Source organism: Dryobates pubescens, chromosome 22 (genome assembly GCF_014839835.1).
Source record: "Dryobates pubescens isolate bDryPub1 chromosome 22, bDryPub1.pri, whole genome shotgun sequence".
In the NCBI taxonomy this organism is placed as follows: domain Eukaryota; kingdom Metazoa; phylum Chordata; class Aves; order Piciformes; family Picidae; genus Dryobates; species Dryobates pubescens.
Window position 1 is genome coordinate 10,832,993 of NC_071633.1, and position 18,390 is coordinate 10,851,382.

At 43.1% G+C, this 18,390-nt stretch overlaps 1 protein-coding gene across 1 annotated transcript in view; it reads left to right on the forward strand.

The window, feature by feature from the left end:
- DENND2B (DENN domain containing 2B) overlaps positions 1 to 18,390 on the forward strand; it is a 124,733-nt gene that overhangs the window by 14,841 nt on the left and 91,502 nt on the right. The window contains exons 2-3 of the mRNA XM_054171666.1: positions 16,080 to 16,166; positions 16,666 to 16,829. The gene's annotated coding sequence lies outside the window, so the exon portion shown is untranslated. The remainder of the gene's footprint in view (positions 1 to 16,079; positions 16,167 to 16,665; positions 16,830 to 18,390) is intronic.

Consider the following 18,390-nt stretch of genomic DNA (forward strand, 5'->3'; position numbering starts at 1 on the left):
CCAGCTCCTTCAAAGAGCTGAGTTTCTTCAAGTGTGTAACTGATGCTGTGGGGCTGCAAAAGAGGTTGCTGCTACATTGCACTTGGTGAAAATGGCAGAAGCTTTTGGTAATTTGTTTCCATGGGGACAGGAAACTTATTTTAAAAGTTTTTGGTTTTTGCCCTTGGATTAGTTAGGAAGATCTGCATAGCTGAGAACCTTCCTAAATGTGAATAAGTGAATTTACATCTTAGTCCTTTTTGTGAGCAGGAAATTTTATGTTTCTGTGATGCAGTATTTCTGTTTGAAGGAAAGATGCTAGCTTGCAAAAGTGCCTTTCCTGTTCACTACATCTGATTGTGTAAGTAGGGTTGATCTGAACTCTGCCTGAACCAGAGCAGTATCTTACCCTGGAATTCATCACCAGGAAAACCAGTTCCCTAGAACTACTCTGATACCAGCATAACTGCTGCAGCTCAAGCTCTTCCATGGGTCAAAAGCAATATGCTGAATGCCTCTGGAAAAGATGTTCTGATACTTCTCCTTGCTTCAAAGTTCACCTTTAATGCCACCCCTGCTGGTTATTCTGTGATGCTTGGGACATGACCAGCAAATGGAACAGAATGTGGAGTGTGTAGTACTATTTGGGATCAGAGAGCAAGGGCTGTCCTGTGAGGCAGGATGAACTAGGAGCTGAGGGTGACCACTACACAAGCAGGACAGTGCTCTCACTGACTGTGGTGTAGTTCCACAGTGCCCAAGTGGGACCAGTTTGGTGACAGTGATAGGTTTCACTGGCAGCCCAGTGATCAATGGGCAGATGCAAAGGAAAGAGCTGAGACCAAGTTCAAGTCTTGGCCAGCAAGGACAGGGGTGAGGGTGGGCCAACCTGCAGCATGTCTCAGTCTGAGCTTAAACTGGGCTACTGATCCTTTAGGCAGCAGCTGTGTTGATGTAGGTCTCAGGTCAAGCTGATCAGGGCATTTAAGGGCTGTTAGGGATCTGAATGGCTGCTCTGCTGTGGGACAGACACTGTGTGCTGACTACATGTCTTAATTCCTGTTTAAGAAGTCCTTCTGGGCTCTGTGAGACAGCTCAGGGAATAGAACGCTACTGAGTGCAAGTAAGGAGCAGTAGGGCTTCCTTTCTGAAGGCCTAATTGTGAGTTGTGAGTGTGCCCAAGATGAAGCAAGGGGGAGTCCAACATTTCACTTCCTGAGGGGCAGACTGAGAACTTGTTTTGGTCTTGATGGGCTGGAGCTGCTGTCTCCTGCAGGTTGGTGTCCACTGCAGTCCCAGGGTAAACCTCTCGGCAGCTGGAGTGGATGATTCACCACCTTCCTCCCTTGTATGATTATCCAGGACTGATGGTGCTCTGGCCACTTTAACAGTCTTAACTCAGACCATCCAACCCATAATCCTTATTATTTACAGCACAGTTACTTTCCTGCTGATGTCACTTAAAATATATTTAATATTGCTACCACCTCTTAGCATGGCCAAAGATCTTGTCAGAAGAGAATCTGGTAGTTAATATTTCCAGCTCTGTGTAAATAAACAAATAATTCTGCAAATCCCTGAGAATGAAAGCTTGGGGCCTTGGCATGGCAAACCAACCCATCAAAACTGGATTTCTTTTCTTGTTTGTTTGGCATTTGATTTTTAATAACTGGCAAAATTTGCCAAGTAGGACTGTACATACTGTATGCAATTTGTCTAAAGACAAATCTTACTAGAAGGAGGTGGGAGGGAGGAGGGGGGAAGAGAAAAAAAGAATCACTTTTCAGAGAGAATCTTGCTGCATTTGTGTTCTTTTAAAAATGAGAGTCTAACTCATAAGCTGGAAACTTTCTGCTTCATCAAGATAGTACAGCTTTATGACTCTGCTCTCCACTTTGCTCATGTTCCAGTAACTGCAATAAAGTCAACAGTGAAGGTGAAGAGAGATCTTTTGACCAGCGTTGTTTGCTACACAGGCACTTCCCTCCTTTAGCACCTGCTTTTCAGAGCAGAGCTTTGCAGGAAATCAGATGTGATTGTGCATAGGGTCTCTCTTTTTTTTTTTTTCCTTCTCCCCCCCTCCCCCAACTTCTTATTTTTCTTGCCAGCCACCCAGATGAGACTAGTCTTAATTTGCTTCTGAGGTTTTTAATTTGGAACAAATTGCTTTGAAGTTTAATTTTCAGACCCTCAAAGGTCTGATTGAGCAAACGTCTATCTGGTTTTATTTGATAGAATGCAAGCAGGCTGAAAATATTGAACTCTTGAAAAACCAACCAAACAAAAAATCCAGCACGCCTCTGAGCCCCCTGCCCCTAAAAGCCCGTCCAGGTTTTGAAGTTTCATAGAAACTTGTCTGCCAATGTAGGCAGCAAGGCATGAAGGAAGAAGGTCTTTGCATCAGTAATAACTGCGTGAGTGGGGTGTAGCTAGTTGCTCTGCTGCCTGGTTTTTGGATAGCCTGTTATTTGGCTGCATTGTTACAGCTTTAAAACTGGGCAGATTACCAGGATGCTGTCTATATTTAAATGATTGCATGTTCTGGGTCAGCTTTGGAACCCAGCAGCTGATACGGTCCTTGTGGTTTTGTGGGCACGTTAACAACAGGAACAATCTTTTGCCTTCAAGTATCTGTGGGTAGAATTTCTTGTCTGTCATTTCAGCACCTGGTTAGCAGGTGTAAACAGGTACTTGAGCATCTAAAACTTTGCCTAATTGTAGCCATGAGCTGTGACTTCAAAGTTAGATACTACCCAGCTAACTGCTTAGCCTGTATTTGATAGGTTTCTATTTTTGTAGACAGCTAGTATGGTTTCCCTTGCATTGCTTTGAATTGCCCTAGATGTGTTTGTTTTGTTTTAAAAAAGCTTTTACAGGGCATGAGTAGTTGCAATGATCTTAGTCTGCAGTTAGTAGTCACAACTTTATGGGCATCAGAAGAACATTAGTCATCTACAAATGGTAATAATTTGGTTTATCAATAACTACAACTTTATCTTATCCAATGAATTAGGCAAACAAGAGTTACAACCCTGCATGGAGATTTTGCTGTAACTTTGGTAGATTGGTGGTACCTAGTTAACATTGACACTTAGGGTTTGGAAGGTCTTACTCTGCCCATGCTTTTGACAGCAGACAACAGGCTGCACCTGCACTGATGCAATGTGCACCTGTGGGCCAGCAGTGCAAGCTGCGTGAGAACTGGGATAGCAGTGCCTGGCTCCTGGCGCTGAGCTCACCTCCAGGTGACCTTTCTTTCTAACTGCCAAATACAGAATCTTTTTTCTTCTGACATCTAACACTCCAAGATTTTGAGGAAAAGGGGCAGCAGATCAGGACAGTTAAAATAAGCTAAATGTAACATTGCTGGGAATCACAATGGCTTTACTTTGCCAAAGAAGAGTCATGCTTCGCATGCAAATGATTTTCCTTTGACCTGAACTTAAAAACCATGAGTTCAGGGAGCAACCATTTATAGAATTGGTTAGGTCTGTAATTCACTGTGTGAATAACAGGATGGTCTGAAAGAGAAAGCAAAGATCCTTGTTTCTCAGTGAAGATGCAGAATGAAGACTATCAAATTCTCTTGGGTTTTCATTACACTGGAGTGTTTTTGGTGGTTGTTTATTTTTTCCTTACGTAGCAGAACTGGTGGGGGTTCAGAAATACCTTCAATCAGTGTAAACCATTTCCTATTGTGGCAGGAAGCTGTTCTCTCAGCGTTTGCAGATGAGGGGCACAGGAACACTTAAGAAACAATTGCTTTCAAAAAATAGATGAGTATGAGGTTCTGCAAAAGGAAGAAAAATGCACCTCCATAAACTCCTGCATTATTAGATATCAGGAATACTTTCTTAGTCTGTCATTGGAGCAACCATTAAGTGGGATTCTGCATCCCACACCTGAAAATGATTCCAGCTCAGCCAAATAGTTGAGCATGTGCTTGAAAGCCTACCATTGACCAGCAGCTTGCTTAAGGGTTTGCTCAGGTTTCATGCTGGTCTGAAAGGCTGCTGGAGTCCTCACAACTGTTCTCATATGATACTTCCTCTGGTGAGAATGGACAGCAATTTTTGTGTACTTCCAGTGCTTGTGAAATGCAGTGATCACTCCTCCTTCCTGGCAATGTGAAGGAAAAACTTTGTGACTGGATCACTGAGGAGGTATCTTGTGTGTGTGCGACATCCACTGAAACAGTGGTGTTGATCTGGACTAAGCTGGCCCAAATTGCAGTTTGCTCAAAGTTCACAGGTTATGGTGAGTTGTGGTGCTGCTGTGTGCGTGGCACTGGGGACAAAGTTGACACGGAGCGAGGAAGTTCCGTTAACAAGCATAGCTGCCTCCTGTTAAGGAAGGAGGGCCAAGTCAGAAGATATGAATATGATTATTCAGGACTGAATAATGCTCTTGAGTTTCCATGCCACCATCTGAGTCTTGTAACATGTGACTACTCCCAAGCCTGCTAGGCAGCCTGCTTGCAGGGATGATAAGCCTTACTCACCATGCCTCACCCTGTATGGGCTGAGATGTGGTATTACTGTATTGGGTATGGATATTGTCATAATTATTCCACCCCCACCCTGGTCCCATCTTGTTTCATAGTGGTTTTTTAAGAGGAAAACCACTAAACCAGCCTCAATGTGTTGATGACCAACTGATATCCTAGAAAATTAGTTACTGGCTCTGTTGATGGTTGGGTTCTGTGCAGCAGTAGGGTAGGAGCCTGACAGCAGCCTATTGAGCATAGCTGTGCTGACTCAGGTTTTCAGAGATTGCTGGGAGATCAGACTCACCATGTATGTTTGCTTCTTCTGCATTGATTCAGCATGCTGAAGGGAAGACAGTTCAATACAGAGGTGATAAAGAGAAGAAACAAGGGCTGAGAGACATTTTGTCATTTTGGGTGGAAATTAACATACAGTTTAAATGATTCTGCAGAGCTGTACAGCCCTGCCTTTGTGTTTTGAGAGTGCACATGATTTACTGCAGAAATCAGCTTGGCATAGCACAGCTGTGCGGATTCAGCAGACCTACCATTATCTTGTCATGTTTTTTAGCAAATTGACTTTTACAAAGCAGCAATTCAAAAACATGAAAGAGAAATGTGCTGAACAACCCATCCCATCTTGTCCCCCCCATCCAGTGTGTGCTGGCAAATCTGTCACAACTGCACCCACGGGTCTAGCAGCGCTGGCCTCCCTCACTTGCAGGCTTTGGGCATCCTGTGTGGAAGCTGGTGTGGGTCTCGATTTTATTACTGTGTTCTCAGACTTCCAGGTTGCTGACTTTTCAGCTAATTATGGCAGTTGGGACCTGGCTTTCTGTCATTTTTCACTTTGCACGCTAAATAGCATTTTACTGGTACAAGGAGAGTGACATGCTCTCTTCAACATTTTGCAACTCTTGCTGCTTTTCAGCTCTGCTCACCCACAGCCTGCAATCTCAGGTGGACAAAGAAAAATGGCCTGAAAGCAGCTAGGTTCCTGGGCAAGCCCTGACTAGCATTGCTTTTGACTGCCTCTGAAGGTGCAGTATTGAGCTAGATGCATCACTGGTCTGACCCAGAAGGGCATTTCTCTGTTTTTAAAGTATGTCTGTATTCCAGTGTCAGCACTGAGCTAGCCATAGATACAGTATTTTTGTATTTTCAAGTGTGCCTAGATTTTTGATGATTTTAAGGGGTTAATTAAAGTGTCAAATTTTCCTAGCTTCTGGGAATTGAGGACATTCAGCCCATGTATACCTCAGCAAATGGCTTCTGTTTAATATGATCTTTGCACATTACCGTTGTGAGGTGGTTATCTTAGAGAGTTAAGTCATGTATGTACCTAAGGGTGAAAGAAAGAATAAAACAAAGTGAGATTGAGGGGAGGGGAGATGGGAGAAGGAAAGTTCTTTGTCTGCACAGAATTTTTTTCAGTGGATGTGTGTGAACGGTAGGGGTGGAGAAGCCCCAAGGAGCCTTATTAGATAACAAAATAGCTTGCTTAGCTGAACAGGGTGGATTGAAGTGACAGCCCTACCCATCCTTTTTTGCACTCTTCTGTGAACTAACCAGTGCTCAAGCAGCAGTGTTCAGGTGTGGAGCAGGGCTATGCTCATCTGCTTTTCCTTATCCTTTGTGGTTTGAGATGAACTGCAAAGCTAGTGGTGTTTTCCCTCCAGCTCCTGAGCTTAGCAACTTGTGTGTGAAGGAGTCTGACAAGCCCTTTGGCACCAACTATGCCTGTGTCAGCACACTCCATGAACCTGCTCCACAAACCCTGCCTCAAGCAACAGAAGTCTTTTTCCTGAAGACACAACTGTTTCCTCAACAGAACTTTCTTCCCTAGAAAGTACTTGTTTCCTTTCCTTTCCTCTGCAGAAATTACTTCTTGCCCAAAAGCCCTGTCTGGTTTTGACGGTTAGCCAAGCTGACCAGAGGCACTGGTGAGGGAAAGCTGTCCTGAGGCCACAGGTTTCAAACCCTCCTGCAGCTTGTGCAGAATTTACTTCTTGTCACAAGTGATGTCTTAAAGTCTTTTGAATGGCTTACCCTATAGAAAGAAACCTCTAGTCTCTATTAATGGTTCTTTCTAGCAGATGTGAAATCCAGTGGAACATATACAGGTTCTTTGGCTTTAACAGGAACAGATGATTTAATAAGCAGCTATAAATCTCTTGGGATGTTCAGACAGCACACCTCTGCCAGACTTTTCACTGACTAGACTTATAGCCCATGACTCATAGTGGTTTGCTCCACTCTCCACCTCAAATGCCTGTAGTTCTTTTGGCTTTTCGAGGTGCTCTGTGCTACCTATGGGGGTTTTTAGCACCTTCTTCTGTTTAACAGATGTGCTCTTTCATCCAGTAGACAGCATTCAAACAGCTGACTCTTCGTCTCTGTGTGTGCATGGCAGTGCATGACTTCTTTTTCATTGCCTAGCTCAGCTTGTGATTTCAAAATTGTATAGTGAAAGTGTTTCTGAGGATTCTGAGCCTCCTAAATTGGCTTAGTAGTGGGAATCTGGTTAAATTTAAAAAGAGATACAACCATCCTCTCTCTCAGTGCAGTGATGCTTTCCTTCCAGCAGCCTGTGGCAAACTTGTGATATTTCATAAATTTATTCTATTTCTGATAGATGCAATTATTATTAACTCTTTAGAGATAGGGAAACCAAGGCAGAAAGCTGTTTCAGTTACCTGTGGCTCATGAAGAGGAGGGCCATATATCCTGAAGTATGGAAGTGCCATTCCAAATGGATGTAAGATGGCACTGTGCTTTACAAAATGTTGTCTTTTGGATTGTGCTGCACTGCTGGCTTTCCATAAGTGTCTCAGATGCGTAGGAACTGGGGTGGCAAGCTTCTGCTCATTTTACATTTGGTTCACAAGCCACGTGAATTACACTTGGGAGCCACTCTAGAGGAGATGTGAGGTATTAGAATTACTAAGATTTGCTTCAGGTTCACACCTTTGTAAACCAGAGATGAAACTAGTGATAAACCATGAGATTGTGTGTGGAATTTCTAACCATTGTGGTTACCTTGCAAGGCAGGTGTGGTGCAGCTTGTTTTGAATGCAGCTGGATGGAGAGGATTTTGAATGGCCACTGTTTCTTAAAAAATTAAAAAATCTTGCAGTGCAGGTATCTAATAGTTTTGAGTGTTCTGGCTTTGTCATACACAGGCAGGAAAAATCAGGCTCGGGACTACATTTGTGTTTGTTGTACGCTAAGAGTCTTATTTCAGTGGTTGGGATGAGGAAGAAACCGTGTTTGGACTTTTTCAGGCTGGAGTGAGCATCAAAAATGCACAGATGTGAAGCACAGGAAGAAGCTGGGAACAGCCTTGGAGACTGATTAATGTGCAGAATTGTATAACATGATCAAAGATGTGTACTGTTTGAAGTTTATGGTGAGATTGCGACTTACTGCATTCTTCAAATCCTGCTTGCTTTTGATTTCTCAGCGCCTCCGAGGGCCAAGCAGGTATCGTGTTGCTAGGCGGAGAAAGCTATACAAGGTCACGTAACTGGATGGCGTCAAAATCAAGAACAACCTTTGATTCTTCTGGCTCCTTGATAGGCCCTGCCACATTGCACAGGAAGCAGAGTAGAGAGTTTCAACCTTATGTGCAAAACAAACAAGCAAACCCCAAACCCCAGCCCTATCAGCTCTTTCTGGCAAACTAAGAGTGCTGCTTTATGCTTTCAGTAATCACAGAGTTCTCACATTTACTGAGGGGAATTTCACATGTCAGGAAATCAGAAAACTGGAGTTGTAATCAGCATGTCTGTTCTTGAATGGGGAATTTTCCCCAAAGCAAGTTATGATGCATGCTTCTGATGATTTGAATACTATGGTTCAGACTTTCCATAAGCTGCTTCCAGCACTGTAGGCACTAACTCATGTTTGCAGCGAACATACACACACCCAGCTGCAAAGGTAACAACAGCTGTAAGTTCCATCTTAAAATCTCAGTATAACTCTGCAGTGAGCTGTGAGTGGCCAGCCCCTGTAGACGTTCAGGTGGTGATGTGGGTGCAGTGTTCAGTGCTTGTGCTGTGATGGCCAAATTGGGGCTAGCTAGAAATCAAGGCTTTTAGCAGAGCTTTGGCCAGCACTTCTTCACTGGCAACAAGGTCTTTTGCAGACTTTCTGGTGTGTGGTCTTTGCCTGCTAACACTCAACTTGTGTTGTGGGATTTCACCATTTGCATAGTAGGAACAGCAAGCAGTAGTATTTCCAGGGAGTTGTCCATCCCCTTAAAGCAATGTACATAGCAATGAGGAACATCATGTGACTACATGGACCTTATCCAGTTTTCTATTGGAAAAAATATCTATAACAGTGTCCTGGCCTATATAAGCTGTATAGTTTTCCCAGACTTAGAAGAAAAGCATTGGTACTTCCCCAAGTTCCATCATTTTTAGTTTGATGAACAAAAAAAGAAAAGATAAAGAAGTTGATTTCTGCTTTTCTTTTGTCTCTAAAATGGGAAATACTTTAATTAAAAGAAGAAATCATGCTTTTGCATGGCAAGAGGTAAAATCTTGTTTCTGAGCCATCTACTTTGATGAGAGTAAAGCAGAATATGAGGTTGGTTTTGTGGTGGTGTTTTTTTTCCTTTTCTCCTCTCCCCCCCTTTGCCCCCTCCCCTTCCTCCCCCCCCCCCCCCTTTTTTTTTTTTTCCTTCAATCATAGCCTCTACAATTAGTGTAATGAAGAGGAGTCAGATAGGTATGTGGGTCCCCAGCAGCCTAAAAGGAGGCATCTGGAGAGTTCTTCCAAGGATGTGAAGCTGTTTTCAGAAACTTCTTCCAACTCTGTTTTGAAGAGTGCAGAGAATTGGAGGAGGAGGAATACCCTTGCTTTCAAGGCATTCATCTGGAGCTTGGGCCTGGGAGCTGAATTCCCAGCGCTGGGACTGGCTTCCTCTGTGGTCTGCAGTATGTTGCTCAGGGGATATGTGCTTCACAATGGAGCTCAGCACAGAGAGCCCTGGAGCTGACTCCAGGAGGTCTGCATGGCCCTACAGCGCAGTGGGGCACTGTGTGGAGGCACAAACCCTTCCAAAACAATACAGCTGCAGTAGTTCAAGCACTGCCTTGTGCTCTTGGGGCTGTGCTGCTTCCAGTTCTGGAGTTAGCGTGGTTGTGACTCATTTGGGCATCTCTGTACCACACTCCATTTCTAAACCCAGGAAGCACTGAGGTACTGAGAAACTAATATAGTTTCACAAAATGTTTTTGAACTGTTTGCATGGGCTGGCTTTGGATTTCCTTTGTTTTGCACAAGCTCGTCCTAGTCCCTCTGCTGTCACTGACTTTCTTTTCCTCTGTGGCACTGGAAAACAGCTTGATGGAAAGCTTAATTTCAGCTGTTTCTCATGCCCAAATTATTTGCCAGGAAGAAAAAAGTTCCCTTGGAGTTCAGCTGGCCTTCCATATCCTAACTATGATATCAGGGCAGGTAGCCAGAGCCTGGTGCTTGGAGCTCCACTGACTGCATGGTTTCTGAGGTGCTGCTGTGTGGCCTCATGCACAAAGCCACTTCTCTTTTCCAAGCAACTGCACAGAAGTGACCTTCACCTGGCTTTGTGAAGCCATGAATCATAGAATGCTAGGGGTTGGAAGTGATCTAGTTTAACCACCTGCTAACACAAGTTTGCCTAGATCAGGTTGCACAGAAATGTGTCCAGGTGGGTTTTGAAAGTCTGCCGAAGAGACTCCAAAACCTCTTTGGGTAGCCTGTTCCAGTGCTCTGTCACCCTCAAAGAAGTTTCTCCTTAAGTTCAAGTGGTGGAAGCCAACTGCAGTAGTTAGCACACAGATAAGTCATTGCTTTTTGTCCAAAAGAACATCAGGCTGGCACTTTCTTCTTAAAGTCTCTTGGCTAATAGTCTTTAGAAGATAAGATCTATCCAGTCAGAGGGGGTTGCATAAACTTCCTGTGAACTTTCATAGCTGATGATCAAAAGAAATCACAAGACATGTTGTCATTATTTATCTATCTATTTATTTATTCAGAAGTTCCAAGAGTGCACAGCACTACTGCTTGTGATTCTTCTCATGTAAACAAGGTGACATCATACTGGATGCTCAGCCTTAGACCCTCATATTTTCCATTTTGAATTTAAAATTAAGAGCTCTTTTGCAGTGGAGGCAAAGATGGAGAGAATCCATCCACCATCCATACTCTGCTTCAGAAACCAGCACTGCATTATGGAATGTACCTGTCCTTGTGTCCATTGCTTTGCTAAGAGATCCTCTTCCCTTTGTTAGCTCCGTAAAGCCAATGTAACAATAGAGAGGGTTCCCAACAGCCTCACTTTCTTTGCCCCACTATCTGAATACAAGTACAGGAGAGGCTGCCTGAACAATAATTTGCAAAGTGCCTTTTCAGGTGGGAATTTGACTTAAAGGATCTGTGCTCTGAGAAGGATTCTGTCCCTCTGTTCTCACTAAGTCAGAACTTTTTAGCACTTGATCAGATGCGCACAAGATTTAGTCCTGCCAGAGTTATGTTCTTGAATCCCACTTGCATTGCAGATGCAGGTGTGAGGGGATCTGTTTGTTTGTTTTTTAAATTGTCTTCTAGTTTCATGTAGAGCATCTTGTGTCACAGGATGTAGACTGTAAACAAGGGCAATAGAAACTTGTCCTTCGGGGTTTTACTTGGAAGTAAATAATGAACTAAGACAAATGGAGATATCTCGCATTCATGTAGGGTCAAATCAGAATTCCTGTGGAATTTCCAGTAACTCATTGACATCTCTCCTGATATGGTTAGTTCCCAGGAGAAGCCTGCTTGTCTCATTTGCCTCTCTTCTTAGGGCATAAATCCATGCTTGATGGAGACATATACAGTAAAAAGAGGTATAGGAAGAGACTGATGCCTATAAAGGGAAAAATTGTCTTGTTTGGTGAAGACAGGACAAATAGTGGCCTCTCAGGGGCTTCTTCCCTCCATTGATTTTGTTCCTACAGCTTCCTGTCTTTCCTTTTCAGGCATGCCTGAGATACAGCACGGCCAGGCACAGAAGAGTGTTGACGGGCATGCAGATGGGTTGCAGACAGGGCTGGCTCTGGAGGGTTAAGGAGCAGAAGGACTTACTTACATGAAGTTCCCACTTTTGGTTATCGCTATGGCTTGGCTCTGTGTCTTGGCCTGGTGCCATCTGACACGATTTGCAGCACTGGGATATTGAGGGCTGGCTGAATTGGCTGCTTGGGCCTGGAGCCAGTTTGTATGGCTTGTTTGGCTTTGCAGTGCTTTCCTCGCAGGGTGAGCTGTAATATGTGTCTCCTGTCATGAATCAGACCATAGGTATGGATAATTCTCAAACCAGGCATTTACATGAGTTAATTCTACACTGCTGAGGTTTAAATTTGTTTTATTAAGGAGCTGTTCATCTTATTGCTCAGCAGATTTCCAACCTCATTAAGAGGTTTAGTGTGGGGAGCAAACCTGGTTAAATCACCAAGCAACATCTTAAAGCTTTAATTACCAAGTAAAAATGTTCTGTCCCTCTTTCATGAAATATACTACACTACTAAAGCACCACTTTGGTAAAATATTGTAACACATTTGAAGTTCTTTTGAAGTCAATGTTAAAGTGCTTTGCTGAATCAGGGCCTAAAATAATAATAGCCACAAAATTAAGCCACTTTATTTCTGAATGTTTGCACGGGAATTGAATGTGTGTTAGCTTCTTGTCACGACCCCATGGGTATAGGAATCCTCACAGTTTCATGGAGTCACTTAGCAACTTCTGCAAATTGCTGTCTTGCACCCAGTTGAGATGTCAGGGTCAGATCCAAGTATGGCAGGCTTTCATTTGCAGAATGAGATCAAACTGAAATGGGATATAGGGCCATGAAGGGATTGGCAGCATCTCAAAGAGTGCACAGCTATGATTAGTCATTTCCTATATACTTATAGCATGTGTGTGAGTATATGCACACAGTTGGTTTTCCCCCCCCCCCCCCCTCTTTCTTTTCCCTGGGTTATTGAAATCAGTACAGTGCTTCAAACGTAATCTTTGTTGGGCTATTAAAGAGGTCATGGAAATTTTTAATTTTCTTGCTAGAAGAGAGAGTTGTGGAAATAATGTGAGCAATGGATCTGATGCTAAAATGGGGGAAGAAAATCTGTTCAGAGCTGACTGATCTTAGACATACAGCTGTGCCATCCCCTTGCAGCTGGAGAGCTCACATGTTGGGTCAACTCCTTTGCTGTTGCTTGCAGGACTGCTATATACTTTTTTAAACAACTGCTACAGTACAATCAACAAAACATGGTGCAGTGAAGCAAAATTGAAATTAGTGTGCCACTGAAGTAGTTGGAAGTTTTGTTCTCTTCAGTTGAATGATGATTTTTGGGTCAGAGGTGTTATCTTGCACCACTTGCTTTATTGCTGTGCTCTTATGCCATTATGTTGGAGTGTAATGAATAAAGGCCAGTGCTGTGCACTGTTAATTCACAGAACTCAATGGTAGTGTAGGATTCCTTCAGAGTATGGTGGCTGCTGTCCTATATATCATTGTCTTGTCTCCCCTGGTAGTCACAGAATGCCCTGTGCAAACATATGGAGTACTGGCACTCTATTAAATAAAGAGTGAAGAGCACAGTTTTTGTAGCAGCTTACACTCTGAGCTGGTTGGGCCTTTCCCCTGATTTCCATACCTCTGCAAGTTGCTGCATGATGATGAGGAAGTGCTGCTGCTTAGCTCTCTGCCTCTCCCAGTGAGCTCAGCATGAGCTGCAGGCACTTGCCTTTCCATGGTATTGGGTTAAAAAGGTACTAGGACAGGATACTCAAGCTTCACTTTTTGCTATTGGTTCTTAAATTTATCTGTCTTTGAAACAATACTTATCTGTTGAGGTCCCTGGAAAGATAGTAACTGTGGTGTAGAGATGAGACAAGAGGAAGAGAAATAAGGTAGCCATCTGCTATGGAAAAGGGGCAGGAGCCTTTCTGAAGGTAGAAACTTATTTGAGGAGGGGAAAAAAAATCATAAATAATTTGATGAGTATTTTTTTTGTGGAACTTTATTTTATTTTAAAAAATGCAAAAGAAAATATTACTGAAACTGACAAAGTGATTAATCTTTGTTTATGCCTACCAGATACCTGTGCTGGTTTTGTGGGCAGCTTAGTCTGTAGCTCATCTCTAGTTTTGTCTTTTTAAATCCCAATGCTGATGTTTTGTTTTCACTTACTGAATGGGAAATTTTATTTTTTTGAGTTATTTAGGAGCAAATCTGATTTTTGTTTCCTCTCGTTACTGATGAGCGCTGCTTGATTTGGAAAGAGTTCAGTAAAGAACCTCAGACCACGCAGCTTGTGGAGAGAGCATCTCATATTTCCTGTTCCAGTCTCAAGGGCAGAGAATCCAGGTGTGTCCTGGAGGGAGCAAGAGGGCTCTCTTGCTGCTCACTCATCCTTTGCAGTTCATGTCTGCTCCTGCATGCATCACGTGGCTGCTGCCTCCTGTGCCTGTGACCGCAGAGCACAGAAAGGAAGGAGTTCAACCAGTCAGAACTGGGAAGTGTATGGGAAATAAGAAACTAAACATCAGCTGTGTGTGAGTAACGGATTGGCTCTCTGCAGGCCATGAGGATACATCTTCTGATGCTTTTTGATCACAGTGTAATCATGACGTTGTAGTTAGCACAATATCAGCTCTTCAGCCTGTATGCTGTTTATGATCCCAAATTCTGTCCTCATCCCACATTGTGTTCTGAGGTGTTAATATGCTCATAAAAAAGTCCAGGGAGAAAAAAATAAAAGGTGGGGATGGCTCTTGTTTCATTGGGGCCAGTCTGAGCAAAATATTTCACCTTTTGGTGAGGAATTGATTAAGAATGTCTTCATGAGGCTTAGAATAGACATGTCCTTATCTGGGGTCTTCTGTGGTGGTCACCTGTCCAAGATCTAAACCTGGTCTGTGCTTTGTAACCACTTATTTGTGCCTGCATTAATACACTTTTAGAGAGTTCATTTGCTTTGTTTGGAGCTTCAAACTGTAGCTGAGTGTATATGCAATGCAATGAGCACTTTCAGTTGTTTATAAACCTGAGCTTTTGTGCTCCCCTGACATCCTTGCCATGTATACAGATGTGGGAACCTCATGAAGGGTTATGGAGCCTTATGATAAATTCTGAAGTGGGACATGATGCAGAGGGTTGGTACATCTTCCTGTGCAACTAGTAATGCGGGTTCTATAGAAAATATGAGACTGATTTACCATGAATAATTAGTAGAGTTTTGCTAAGAGTTTAACTCAGTTATACACCAAGGTCTGTGTTATGTAATGTACCTACACATTTTCTTGGGGTCAGCTCCTTCAATAACATATAAAGGGTTGCATATGCTAATTTTGTTTGATATTTGTAATGCAGGGGCAGAATATCATAGCACCACAATCAATTGGTTGATAGAAAAAGAAGTTAGAATAGAACAGAGTTAACGAAGTTGGAAAAGACCTTTGAGATCATTGAGTCCAACCTATCACCCAATGCTATCTAATCAACTAAACCATGGCACCAAGTGCCTCATCCAGTCTCTGCTTAAACACTTCCAGTAACAGTGTCTCCCCCACCTCCCTGGGCAGCCCATTCCAATGGCCAATCACTCTTTCTGTGAAGAACTTCTTCCTAACATCCAGCCTAAACCTCCCCTTGTGCAGCTTGAGACTGTGTCCTCTTGTTCTGGTGCTGGTTGCCTGGGAGAAGAGCCCAACCCCCACCTGGCTACAACTTCCCTTCAGGTAGTTGTAGACAGCAATAAGGTCTCCCCTGAGCCTCCTCTTCTCCAGGCTAAGCAGCCCCAGCTCCCTCAGCCTCTCCTCATAGGGCTTGTGCTCCAAATCTCTCACGAGCTTTGTTGCCTTTTTCTGGACACCTTCCAGCAACTCAACATCTTTCCTAAACTGAGAGGCCTTGAACAGTACTCAAGGTGTTGATTTCTTACTCAATATGGCATAGTCAGCTTTGCAGTTTGATGCCCACTAGAGGGACTGTTGCTTGTTCTACTTGCAGAAAGCAGTCCTGCAGCCCCTTTATTATCTTTTATGAAGTTTTAAAACTTTGAACGACTGACTCTGGTTAACTCCTCTGCAGAGTAAGTCTTCAACTTATTTCTCCAGGTGTAAAAACTTAGCTTTTTGTCCGAGTTCAAACTTTTTTTCTGACTGTCCTTACTAAATGTTCTTTTTCTGTCTTTTTTATAGAAAGTATTTTCTGTTCTCTTGATGTATCAGCCCAGGCTTTCTTATGTGACATTGCTAGGGATTAATTTAGAAATTTTTCTTTTGTCAGGGAAAAAAATGTTGTGTGTCTTTATGTTTGGAAAAAGTTTTGTTTTGCAACCATGGTGCCAGCGAATATGGTAAATTAATCAGTCCTTGTATTTGCAAACGTCACTGAAATGGGTTTCTCCTTTAACTGGGAGATAGTGAATTTTGGGCAGGAGGCATGTAAACTTAGAGTCAGTGTGAGAAAACTTTCAAATGTATCTGCTTTTTCTTATATAGCTGGGTGATTTTTTTGTTCTTTGCTGCTTGTTTGTCAGAGTTGCATGTCCCTGACCTGAACATTTTTCTTCTTAATTACAGAAACATGAAAGAATACAGGAAGTCCTGCATGACCACGAATACTTGTGCTAATTAAGTCACTGGCTGGATAACTGGGAGAACAGCAAGGTAAGCAGTCAGGCCACGCCAGCAGCATTTCTTGTAATCTGCATGATTGTATTTCAACAAAGCCTTAGTGCTTTCAGATATCAAATTCATAACAAGTCGGGTGAAGACAAACAGCCTGCAGGTTTGAACGCAATAGATTTACTTTAAGTTCAAAGATTTGGCAAGCAAACTTGTCTTGTTTTCCTTCCTGGGCGGGGAGGTGGGGCGAGGGAGAAAGTACAAGTTCGGCGGTGGTTTTCTCTTTTAAATAGGCAATAGCTCTAATTTCAACAATCGATTCATGACCAAAGCTGAGCTTCTTGGGCTGACTCTAGGCAGGGCTTGGAGGAGGGGTGGAATGCTTCAAACACGTAGCTGATGAAAAGGCATGCTGTTTGGTGGATGCCTCCCAGAATTGTTTAAATCTGTGTGTGTGTGTGTATGCGCGCGCAGGAGAAGAGAGAGCGAGGTCTCCATGACAACTGGCCTGGCCACTCTGTGCTCTCTGCAATCATTTTAGCTGGAGTCAGTGCTGCGAGAGGTCATATGAAGGAGCTGTGGGAAGCACAGCAGGTATTAGACGCTAAACGCCTGGGTTTCTGATTGCCTCAGATAGTAACAGAGGTTTGTCTGGGAAAAACAAATCTGAGAATGGAGTGGAAAGGGAAATGCTCCAACTTTCAGGTAACAAATATTGACTTTTTAACATTATTTCCTCCCATTTTAAAGTTTGGTGGCCTTTTTCATTCCTCCCCTTCATTTTTCTTTCCCCCTCCCCGTGGTGTTTACTCCCAGCCGAGTGTCTGAGTGAGCTTGGATTCCCTAGCTCTGGGGAATGATGTCATGTGGCAACAGTTGGATTCTATTAGCCAGGGAAAGAAGAAACATCCTGCATTAAAAAAAAAAAAGAAAAGAAAAGAAAAGGAAAAAGAAGATACTTTGGCTCTTTGTTGAATCTTTTGCAAAGGCTGGAAGAAGTGCCTTAAAGAAAAAGTTCCTAACAAATCAATTCCCAGAAAATTGTCATTTAGGGCTTTAAAACTTCTTCAACATTCACTCTTCTATGCAAGAATATAATCATGAAAGTGTTACAGAATTCAGAAGACATTTCTTCTTGTGTGCTCCTATATTACTCTTTAATGAGAAAATTAATTGCACTATAATTAAGCAGAGGATTTGGAACCTCCATGTGCTTGGGATCCTCTAGCAATTGTTTGTAGAATGTGCTTTGAAGAATTTCTCCTGGGCTGGGCTGTGTTTGAAACTGCTACTTATGAATACATGATGCTGGCAGCATTATTCTTAATAAGGTTTTCAGTCTTGGACTGGTTTATAATAGCTTTACATCGTCTTTCTGGGGAGAGTAGCAGGGTAGAAAGCAGAAATCTAATAATTACAGCAGGATATTTCCCTCCTCCTCCTCCCCCCACTCCCTCAGAGATATTTGACAATTGCTGTATTCAACACTCAACATTAAGGTAGTGTGCAGAGCATTTTAAGCGGAAAAACACCTAATGATGGATGTACAACTGTTGTGTCCTAATGAAACGACTTAGAAGATGGATATGGTCCCACTTCTTCAAACACCACAAAAATACACTGTACCAGTAACCATGATTAGAAGAGCAGGTTATCCCTACGCTGTTTAAACTCCAGACTAGCTGATGCTTTTCTGCTGCTTTGCTCCCTTCTGCGTGTTTCAGACGTGATCCAAAACTTGCTGGAGCTTTCCCTCGACTTCAAAGGGCTTCAGATCAGCCTCTGCCTGAGAACTTCTCAGTCTCTGTTTTGGTCTTTTGACTGCAGGACCGGGCCACAGGCTTTCCACTTTCCTTCTTGAACTTTCCAAACAGAAAGTCTTTTGTGTTCCTCCAAACAATACCAGGGCTGCTGACTGGCTTTAGCTGGCTGCTAACACATGCTGGAGATAATGGTGATGTTTATTTCCGCTTTCTCCTAAAATTGTCCTAGAGGGGGGAAAGTGCAGGGAATCGAAATTGGATCCTTCTGTCCCACCTCCCCTCCTCACAAACGGCTGTTGTTTATGACTATGTGTGTCTGGGTGTGCAAATTGTTCCTTGATTAAAGGGCAATATTGTCTGTGCTTCAGGAAGGAGTTCAGGACTACAGGGGGAAGACGCTGCTATCACTGATCTGCCAGCAGAGCACTTGTGAGGCTGTCCACGGGGTTACAGAACTGACAGTGCAGTATAACATTTTGCATCCCCCTCTTGCCTGCCAGATT